This window comes from Furipterus horrens, unplaced genomic scaffold (genome assembly GCF_987537825.1).
Source record: "Furipterus horrens unplaced genomic scaffold, mFurHor1.1.pri manual_scaffold_12, whole genome shotgun sequence".
Classification (NCBI taxonomy): Eukaryota; Metazoa; Chordata; class Mammalia; order Chiroptera; family Furipteridae; genus Furipterus; species Furipterus horrens.
The window spans coordinates 12,960,646-12,968,455 of NW_028327182.1; the positions used below are offsets into that span (position 1 = coordinate 12,960,646).

The 7,810-nt window shown below is 31.6% G+C and overlaps 1 non-coding gene across 1 annotated transcript; it reads left to right on the forward strand.

Moving 5' to 3' along the window:
• Window positions 1–799: 799 nt before the first annotated feature.
• LOC149995883 (U1 spliceosomal RNA) lies at window positions 800–963 on the forward strand. Its single transcript, XR_016507592.1, has one exon. It is a non-coding gene; the product is annotated as a U1 spliceosomal RNA (small nuclear RNA).
• The last annotated feature ends 6,847 nt before the right edge of the window (window positions 964–7,810 follow it).

The window sequence follows — 7,810 nt, forward strand, 5'->3', positions numbered from 1 at the left end:
TTGTTTATTTTTTTCAGCCTAGATAAACGATATTTCACAACAACATTTAACGACTATAACAACTCAGAGGAAATAATCCTAGAAGTATAAATGTTGCAACTCAAAAGTTTCTGACAAGATAAGTTATTCAAAGTGAGTAATGTAATTTAATATGACAAGAAGTAAATTGACTTTGCAGGACAATTGTAAGAATGCAAACAAACATGTTATTCTCTTTTCTGATTGAAATTTCATTCCATATCCAATGAATAAATAAATAAACAACTATATTATAATTTGTGGGGATAAGGATAAGATACATAAAGGATACCTCTGCTGTTTTTCATAATTTGAGAGTAGAGCATGCAATTCAAATTTAAATTTCACAGTGGATCTTCAATGTATTGAAAGTGATATTTTGACAAAATAATGACTCATCTGTATTTTATAGTCACTTAATAAAAAATTGAGAATCTGCCAAGACCAAGGTTTTACTTTTTTCAAAGGAGATAAATGTCTTAATAAAATTCACTTAGATATTCATCTTAATTTTAATTCATGCCTGGCACCACATTTGAATGCCAAGTTCTGCCTAATAATAATAACTAGTCCTATAAAGTCTGATATCTTACATCTCTACATTGGGATAGTTACTGTCACGAGTAATAATGAAGTCCCTTAAAGTTATATGTTTTAAAATTAAAATAAGAACTGGACAAAAGAAAGAATGAATTCAATATAGATTAACTTAAATCATTGTGCTAATTGTATGTTTTCATTTTACTAATAAGCCATAACAACCAATTAAAATGTGTAATTTATACTTACCTGGCAGGGGAGATACCATGATCATGAAGGTGGCTTTCCCAGGGTGAGGCTTGTCCATCGCACTCCGGATGTGCTGACCCCTGCGATTTCCCCAAATGTGGGAAACCCGACTGCACGATTTGTGGTCATGGGGGACTGCGTTTGCGCTCTCCCCTGGGAGACAATAAATAATTAAAAATTAAAATAAAAAAATAAAATGTACAATTAGCCAGGTTAGTGATTAGAATCCTATGGACACATATATAGCTTTTAATTCACCCATGTTTTAAATTACTAAATTCTCTTAAGTTTTATGAATAACAGCTAGAGGCACAGACTATTGTAGAAAGTGCTTCTTCCACCGGCCAAAATTAATTAAAATGTTAGAGATTAGAGCAGACTACATGACAAAAATTGATCACATTGTTCTAAAACACTAATGTTTAATCTTGATGGAGTTAAAACGCATTCAGAACAACTGCCCCTCTGCCACACACACACACACACACACACACACACACACATTCACCCCACCCTCACCACCACCCTTATCTAAAGGTAAACGAGAAGACGGGTAATTTAATTTAAGCCCCATGAAACAGAAGCGTATATGTGAATCCTTGATCATCAATGTTAGCACAATTAGAGGTTCAATAAATATTTTCCTAATGGGTAAATGGAAAAAGGTTTGCTTTATGTATAGGTTCATAATCCACAGGCGAGATATTCAATTATCTATTAATTTTATATGTAAATGATTCATTTTAAATAAATAATAACATGCCAGTCTCTAATGTTAAGCACTACTATTATTTAAGTTTATATAGCTCTTGAAGTGTCTTGGTTGTCTTTAATAGTTTGCAAACTTTACAAAAAAGTTGCCATTGGCCATGGAGAATTTAAGATTGTTATATCAAAGATTTCCATAATAATGATTGCTTGCAGATAGAATTTTTTCCTTTGCCAGCCATGAAATGATGGAGCAATTACTTCATTATTGTGAATATGCTTAATAATTATTGAAAATATTTCACTGTATAATTTTTGAACTATCATTCTTGTTTTCTATTTTTAATGAAAGCAATATAAAATAAAATGCTCTCTGACCATGTTTTAAAATTATTGTATCATTTATATATTAAAAAATATATAGACAGAGCCTCTTTTGTTTTATGTCTCTGTTTTCTACTTAATACTTATGCCATGACCAAAGTTACATACTAAAATGCATTATTCCTCTCTTCTTTTTCATAAAACATAGTTGTTAAAGCATGGATTACTGTCACTCTGTATCATCATGCTAGGAGTAAAGAAATGTGTTTCATGTTGTTTCAACAATAATTGATAAAAATATATTTGCTTTAACATCTGGTGATGTTAATAAAGTGCGTTTTTCAACCGGGTTATAAATTAATAAGCCTCTTCCAATATTGGAATTATAAATAAGTGATATTTTATAACCTTTCAATTTTTAACTGTCAGATATAATAGTTCTAATATATAATTAAACTCAAGCTTAGACCTGAAATCTCTCTTTCTCTAGTTAGGTGCTGCCACCTAAAGGTGATTTCAAATTATTTTCAACTGGAAATCAGTTTTTAAAAATAACATTATCTTTCTATAAAACAGGTCATTTTATTTTTTGAACATAACCTTTATTGACTTGTTAAATATGTTTTCCTAAAAATTAATTTTGTTATTAACATAATAAAAATTTTACTTAATATAAAATAGTAAACATGTTTTTGAGAAATGAATTATGTGAATCATTAATAGTATGATCTATAAGATTTAATATTCACCATTTTATTATATATGCTAGATATATATGTACATTTTTAAATGTAATTCAAAATATTTTACAACATCGTTGGTTTTGAAAGATACATCAATTATACTGTTAGAAAAGTAAACAAACTTTCTTGAAAAACAGGAATTATGTAACTACTTTTAGAATTACAGTGACTATATAGTACAATACTATATGTAGTCATTATTTAAGAAATCTTGTTCAGCAGTTTAAATTGGATAATGTAATACTGAGTAAAAGGCACTTACACTAATTTCACGAATATTTTCTTTTCTTTAAATTTTTATTGTATTTTTCCATAACCATTTAGTCCCCTTGTTACCTACGCCCCACCCCCTCAATCACCACATTGTTGTTTATGTCCATGAGTCCTTTTCCTTACAATAGGGTTTTCTTTTGAAAAACGTGAATTATTTAAAAGAAAAAGGTCCAATTTTATGCTAATTTAAAATGCCGATTTACAGAATAATTCCCTTAATTTAAATATATAATAATATGCTACTCTGATCAGTCACAGTTCACTCTCTTTAAGTTCTGGGTTGAATTTTAGTATATATATTTTAACAAAGATGATATTGTATTTTTACTTTAAAATTCAGTCTAAAAAAATTCACTGGATAATTTGAAAAATTGTTATTAAAAATACTTTAACAGATAATGACAAATTTCAAATATAAAATAAATATCCACAAAGTGTGTAACAAACTATACTTAGGAATTGGTTAAGCAGTGCCATAATTATGTCTGTCATATCACAGAAACAAGTAATTTTAAATTAATTTGTAAGTAAATGAAATTTTAAGAAAATTAATTTGCATATTTACATATTCATAAAGAAATATGTATTGGCTGCAAGGATATTTAGTAAAACAACACTACACTTTTTTTTTAATTCAAACGATTGGTAGTGCAGCTTTACATGTAGAATGTTTTAGTTAAATGTGTAATGAAAATGGTGATTTTAGGCAATTAGAATACATTACATTAAAACATAAGTAAATTATTAATCTTATCTATGCTGACCTGTAGAAATTACACTTGTAACTTGGTAAAATAAAGAAAAACAATTTTGAAATATTGCATACAAATTAAATATTAAACTCTTTAAATTTAATTTTATTATTCCCCCATTTGTGTGTGTTGGCAAAGGTAAAAATGGTATTAAAAGTAATTTAATGGACTTGGATTTTATAATGACACTGAAAGATCCAAGATAAACAAAAATGTATTTTGAGACAAAACATGTAAGGAAAAAGATGAATAAATGTATTGTTATAAAACATTGTTTTCACTAAATATTTTGAATATCACCAAGCCCTTCCATATTTCACATCCTCCCGCCTCTCTCCACTACTATATATACTAAACACTGCTATTGGAAAACTAAATCATCTTCATAAACCTTCATGCGGCTTTATTATCATTCCATGTCCATGGATAGCTGTGTATTGAGAAAACAATGGCACAATAATCTATTAATCTTAAAATATTCTAAGTGTTTTGAAACGTATAACATACAATTAATCACTCAATAGTTTAGAATTCATAACACAGCAAGTATATATTACTCTTTTTACTTCCCCACTAATGTGTGAGCTAGATATTATTGTCTTCTCCATTTTTTAGGAACAGGAACTGATACATTAAAAGTCTAAGTGATGTATCCACATTTATCAGAAGTAAAAAGAAATAGCTCAATTAAACAAAGGAAATTCCACTCACTTTCTTTGGATTTTCCACAGAGAAAGTGGAAATTATTTCTCTTAATTTTTGGTAAATAGCTGATTTTAAAATATATAGATTTTTTATATAAAATTCTACAGAAACAAGAAATTCAAAAGTGATTTCATTTGTATATTAGCTACATGATTTAAGTGTACTTCAGGTATGCCTGAATGAGATAACCCAATTTTTCTCCTATTTGGGATTTTTATACAAGAAACATTTTATTAAAAAAGTAAAGTGTAAGTTTATTCTGCCCACTCTATGAAGAAGATTAAATAGCTACTGTACAAAAGCATTAGAGATTAGATCATTTTAAAGTCCAGAAAGAACCTCAGATAGTTCATAATAGATTGGTTCTAAACCTAAGTAGGCAGAAAGTTAAACCCAAACTCAAGATTGATTTAGTTGGAGACCTTGCTACAAAATAAAAACCAGACAATAATACCCATTTTCTAAAGCTTGGTAAAAGGTTATGGGTATTTTTTGTACATTACTGAATACCTAGTAGTTTTTATCTGTTTATAAAAAGAGTTTACAAAACAAAATTGTAATAAAATTACTTGGACTAAAGAAATAATCATACAGGTAATCGATATGTCCTTATGCATTGCTTTAAATTCTAACTTTCTATGAATAAATCATACTTAACACAAAAGCTTTATACTAATTTTTTTCATGCTATCTGAAAGTAGAATGTCTCTGAAAACTTTCATAAAGCAAAACTGCATAAAATAAAGCAAAGAAGCATTTATATTTACCATTAATATATGAAACATTGATTTTTAAGATTTTATTTATTTGCTTTTAGAGAGAAGGAGAGAGAGGAAGAAACATCATTATGTGGTTGCCTCTCATGCACACCCAATTGGGGACCTGGCCTGCAACCCAGGCTTGTGCCCTGACTGGGAATCAAATCGGCAACCCTCTGGTATGTAGGTTAGCACTCAATCTACTGAGCCACACCATCCAGGATGAGAACATTTTTTAACATCCCCAGACCTACAGAAATAATCTACCAACTCATACCAAATAACACAGCAAACCTAAGATACTAACATAGAGTGAAAGCAGGAATGCACAAGATAAATGGAGGTAAAGCAAGGATGCTTCCAGACACAGTGAAAGTACTGTGGCAGCTAATGCTGAGTGTATTTCCTGGGGAAGAAGCTTGGTGGTGCCACTCTTGCCGCTTGTGGGACATGTAGCCTTTGTGACAGCTTGCGCAAAACAAAGACTGAAGGCAATTTTCACTTTCTTCCATAAAAGTGAAAGCCCTGTTCAGGTTTTTTTTGGTTAAACAGGAAGACTCTAATGTAGGTCTTCCATAAAAGTAAAGTGATGTCATGCAGACTTTTAAAAACTGGGGTATACCTATATATCTTTAATTATAAGGCTCAACAGTTAGATTTATAGAAGGAAATACATGCAAATATCCAATGAAATCTGGTAATATTTTTTCACAATGTACAGAAATGCAATAACTATTATCTTATGGACATTTCTTTTGCATAAACTTCTTGTATGTGATTGTCCCTTTCTTCCAAAGACAATGTGTTAAGTTCAAAGTAACCAAAAAAGGAAGACAGAAAAGAAGGGTAATTTCCTAATAGAGTTCACATTTTAGTAGGGAGGTGAAGATATTAATTAAATAAGTAAAACCTATACTATGTTAGATAATGATATGATATTTGAATAAAAAATAGGAAAGCCAATGGTGATGGACAATAGGAGGCTGATTTCAACTGTAAATTTTACAGCAGGTAATGTCTCACTTTATGATATAAAAAATATATAAACTGTGAAGCAATATTTATTTAACATATCTGATAAAAAGTCTCTTATACATCAATAATAAAATGAACAACCCAACTAAAAATGGGCAAGAAATATAGAGACATTTCAAAGGTGCAGATATACAAATGGTTAATAAAGTTATGAAAAAATACTCAACATCATTAACCAATAGAGAAATAAAAATCAGAACTACAATGATACCATTTTTCACCTACTAAAATGATTATTAGAAATTAAAAAAAAATGTGAAGAAAAAGAGAAAAAGGAGCCTTCAACATTAGCTGGTGAGAAAGTAAAACAATGCAGCCACTTCTCAAAATGTTCAGATTGTTACAGAAACAGGGGAGTCCAAAAACCCCCAGAGTTTGCAGCTGGGAGATGGGGAGAAGAAAGCAGTTTTCAGAATGCTTCCACATGCCTGAGGCTGGTGGCTAGTGTCTTTCTTATGCAAAATGGCTTGGATGCTTCCAAGGCCTCAGGTAAATGGGAGGGGTCTTGAACCAGGGGGTGGTATGGAAAAAGCAGACAGAGCCTACATAAGATTCTGTGAATGGTCAGAACTGTTTGCAACACCCACTGCATCAGAGGACGCAGTCAGGGATATACAAGCAGCTGCGGACATTTTAGTGCTCTCTCTATCTCTCATGTGCTCCCTCCAGGCTGCTTTAAGAAGAGGCTCTTGCCATGTGGTTTTGAGAAGGAGAGGAGATCCATGCGGTTTGCAGGAAGAAGGCAGTTTGCAAGGAGGCTGAGAATCCAGGTGGTTCTGCAATGAGAGCTGGAGGGCACCACAGCACAGAAAGGACCTCCCCAATCAGAATTGAGTTATTGGCAGCTTCTGGTAAAGCTGAACTGTGTTTAGAAAGTAGGGAAATGGTGTTTCTAACCTTCCTAAGACTGGTCAGGTTTGGTAAGGGGGAAGGCAAGGATATATGTTTATGGGTGTTTTATTTTATTTTTTATTTTTATTTTTTCACTGTGTGGTTACCTCTCACTCACGCCCCCAACTGGGGACCTGACGTGCAACCTAGTAATGTGCCCTGACTGGGAATCGAACCAGCGACACTTTACTCGCAGGCCGACACTCAATACACTGAGCCACAGCAGCCAGGGCTTATGGGTGTTTTAAAGAACATAAGACTTAACAGCAGAAATCCGCAAATAATCTAAATCTATATAACTGTTAAATAAACAATCCTTTTTCTTTTCACTAAACTCTGGTATTGAGAGTTACAATTCTGATGGTGGGCAATCGGGCCCCTAACTAAAGATCCCGTGGGTTTGTTTTCAATTGGAACAGCCTAGGGGTTCTGCAACAAGATTCCTGAAGGATCAAACCTAAAACTACCATACAACTAAGAAATTTCATTTCTAACTCTATGCCTAGCAGTAATGAAAACATATATAATTACAGTCTTGTACATTGATGGTCACAGGACCATTTCTCATTGTAAACAAAAAGTCAGAACATAAATCTCCATCAATTTTTAAATAGTTTAAAAAATAATATATCCAATATGATGGAATACCATTTAGCAATAAAAGAGATTGAGCAATCTCATGGAAGAACCTCAGAAATATTATGTGAAGTAAAACAAATGAATACATCCTGAGAGGTGCATTATCAGGCTGTTTTGTCATTATGTGAAGATTATATTGTGCACTTAAACAAACCTAGGTGTTATAACCAGCTAA